This window comes from Halyomorpha halys, unplaced genomic scaffold, assembly GCF_000696795.3.
Source record: "Halyomorpha halys isolate HHAL.00 unplaced genomic scaffold, Hhal_1.1 Scaffold262.1, whole genome shotgun sequence".
Taxonomy (NCBI): domain Eukaryota; kingdom Metazoa; phylum Arthropoda; class Insecta; order Hemiptera; family Pentatomidae; genus Halyomorpha; species Halyomorpha halys.
In genome coordinates this window covers 1,081,716-1,085,226 of record NW_027109480.1, presented here as the reverse complement: position 1 = coordinate 1,085,226, position 3,511 = coordinate 1,081,716, and the positions used below count along the sequence as shown (strand labels likewise).

The 3,511-nt window shown below is 36.4% G+C and overlaps 1 protein-coding gene across 1 annotated transcript in view; it reads right to left on the bottom strand.

Annotated features, from left to right (window-relative positions):
- Positions 1-3,511, bottom strand: part of LOC106680455 (calpain-D) — a 63,137-nt gene that overhangs the window by 35,525 nt on the left and 24,101 nt on the right. The window lies entirely within an intron of this gene.

Genomic DNA, 3,511 nt, shown 5'->3' with positions numbered 1-3,511 from the left:
ATATAAATTAAATGTTTGTGAGCTCAAAAAACTGAAAAACGTTGTATCTCAAAGACTGATCTTTTATTGTGATCGGTAACTCTATATATACATCATCAATCACCTGTTCTACCCAGTCAGCTAACATCGAAATAACAGCTGACTAAGGCTGTAACATCCCCTCCAAAGTTAACGAAAAATCCATGTAAACTTATGTCAGGGAGAGGGGTGTTTCTTGAATGAAAAAACCGACCTCTTCCCTGGAGAAAAATGTTCGCTGGTTCGGGTTAAAATAAAATGGAGGACTTGAAATAAATACCACAAAAAAATAAATAATGGGCACGAGCAATTATCGTGAATGCCATCGAAGATCATGGGGAATTGTTCAGAGACGTCTGACAATTTTTAAGGGAATGGACCCTAGGGGAGGTTGAAGAACCAGAAGAGCCGGGGAGGGAAGGGGGCACAGAACCATCGGGAGACAGCAGCATGAAATGAAACCTTCTTAGCCGTAAAACACAGATACTTTTGGTGGGGGATGCGGAGAACCATCCAAGACATTATAGGGGGATGCAATACTTGTCTGAGCACCAAATACAATGGACGCCCACCACGGGCAACCCAGGAAGAAACACCCACCATCCATAGGCCACTGAAATCTACAGGTTGATACCTTTATATGGAAGGGTTTCAAATGGTTCAGAGTCCTGGACATATTCAGCAAAGTGGCAATGGCGTGTCAGGGGAAGGACAGATGAGCGGACGCAGTTTTAGGTGAACCTGGTTTCAGTTTTACGGCGCCCCCGACTGTATTTCCTCCAATGGGGACCGGGAGTTTGATAATTCCCTACTCAGAGAAGAAATAAAGCAATTAAAGGTGCACAGGCACTTTAATACTCTGGGACATCCCAAGAGCAGGGGTGGGATCAAGAGGCTTCGTAGCACATAGAGTGACCACCTGTGAGTGTATAACATGAACAAGGGGGTGGAACCGGATAAGGCTATGATCAGGGCAGTCGGGGCTTATAACCATTCGATCCACGCCATCACTGACCCTTTTGAGATCTTTTTTGGGCTTCAGGGAGGTCGAAGGAACTTCAGGAAGCCAGTTACAGCAGGGGAGGATATTACGAGCAATAATGTGACCCGGAAGAAATTGTGGGAGAAAGTTTAGGGGCCGATCGAGAAAGAAAAGTGTAGGCAGGTGGTGCATCATAATCTCAACCTTCAGAACGTAATTGGGGATCATCGACTGGGGACCATAGTCTATTGGAAAAGACTATAAGGGTCGATTTAGGGTGAACGTCCTCAAACATAATGTTGTCACTATCAAGAGTTTGCATGAACCAAAGAAATGAAGGACGGTCCACGTTGAGTACTTAAAAATTCCTGCTATGTTAATGCCGGAAGCACCTGGAGGATCCTCTCCCCCTCATAGCATGTAACTAAGTTCGTTTGATTTTTTTAATATTTTTTTTATATATTTTTTTTTTATTAATTTTATTTATTTCATTTCCTTGTTATTCTTTGCTGTGTGGGGATACCATGCATGTGCAGTGTTTTTGCATTTGTTTCCTGTAATCGAATATTCATTTTAAACGTATTTAGTGGCAGTTTTTGAAAAACATTTATATTTTTGTGTTTTTTCGATATTCAATTAAGGTATATATTTTCAACCATGAATATTGAAGCTGGTCCATCAAAATAAAAATCTGGACGCAAAATTGAAACAAACACCAAAAAAAAGTATTGTATTAATTGTTTCTGTTTTTGTAACATGTTGCACTTTTTTTCCATAATTATATAGTTGTAATAAATTTAATTTAAACTACTTATGTGTTTATATTCTATTTAAACCTATTTAATATAAAATATAGATATAGATATTTATGGTAAACGCTTATCCGTGTAGCATTTACAATGGATTTTTGCTGATGGTGCCAGATACACGGATCCATGTGATAGGTATAAATAGGCAAATATATCACAAAACAAAATTTACAAAAAATTAATTTAATTGGTAATAAAGACACTTATTACAACTATAAACAAGAAAAAAAATCTCGCATCTTTTAAAGAAATCACTTTTTTTTTAAGGCAGTGAATGGGTTAAGAAGGAGTGTTTTTGGAATCTTTATTTTGTGAGTATATTTGTATAGTTAAATATCTTAAAGAACTGAGTTTATATCTATTTTTACAATTATGTATTTCAGTTTTATTTTCCTAAGTACTTTTAATTATTTATTTTTTTATTATGCATATATGTGTGTCCATTTTGTGAAGTTTACAAGGCTTATTCCTAAACTGTTAGGGGGAAGTTAAGGTATGATGACACGGATGTGGATCATAATACCTAGCTCCATATGTAAACATAGAAAAACCTATGTTTGGAAGAGTTACCAGAAAGAGCATCATTGATTAATTTATTATAGATAGGGAACTCGGACAGTATTTTACAGAAATGAAAGTCATATAAGAAGCAGAATTGAATATGGACCACAGGCTATTGGTTGCTGACTCCAAGATATTAAAATAGAGGAAGAAGGTCTCCAAGTCATATAATCGGATAGCTGTCAACAAGCTAAGAGAAGAGGAAAATAAGCAGGCTTATACAAGTTGCCTTCAAGTCCAACTTCAAGAAATTAATGGGGGCACAGATGTTGACACTATTTTGGATTTTCTTTTTAGGAAGTCTGGTAAGTCAATTTCAATAAATTTTTTGAGGTTAAAAACTTCCAAAAATTGAATATATTTTATTTTATATTTTCTTTTTTTGTTTTACAACGTTTCGGGACTATTGCCGACTATGCCCCATATTCATGTACCTTAATAAATATATTCAATTTTTGGAAGTTTTTATCCTCAAAAAATTTATTGATGTTGACACTATTTGGGCGCAAATTAAATGCAGTATACTCAAGGCAGCCAAGGAAGTATGTGGCTTATAGCAAATAAGACCTACTACTAAGAAGACTAAGTCATGGAGCGAGGAAGTGAAAAGAGTCATGAATTTCTGCAAAGAAAGAGGCCTGAAAACAATACTGCAAAAGAAAGTCACCAGGAGATAGGGCTTTGTACATAGAGAAAAGGAATGAGTACAAGAGAATAGTTAAGAAAGCTAAGAGAAAATCTTGGGAGGAATTCGGGTTAGATCTGGGTAAAAACTATTAAGAAATTCTAGCACATTACAAAAGCACTAAGGAACAAAAAGCAAAGCCTGTGAGGAGTGTAAAGGATATGTCGTGTACGGGGCTTCGGGGTTTCTAAGCCCGACTAGGGGTTCTCCGTACAGGTATTATATTGAAATTTATTCATATATTAATGTATTTATATTATGTATTTGTATTTATATTTATATTATGTATCTCTATCAGTTCCTGATGGGAATTGACTGAAAGGGGATGCGCTATATTTAATTCAACCACTAGACACCATCTGAAACCCCTCGCCGTGGTATGCTAGATATGAATATCATAATTAATCATTGGAGTTCCTTTCCAACGGTATCGTGTTCACCAATTTACTATGCTAT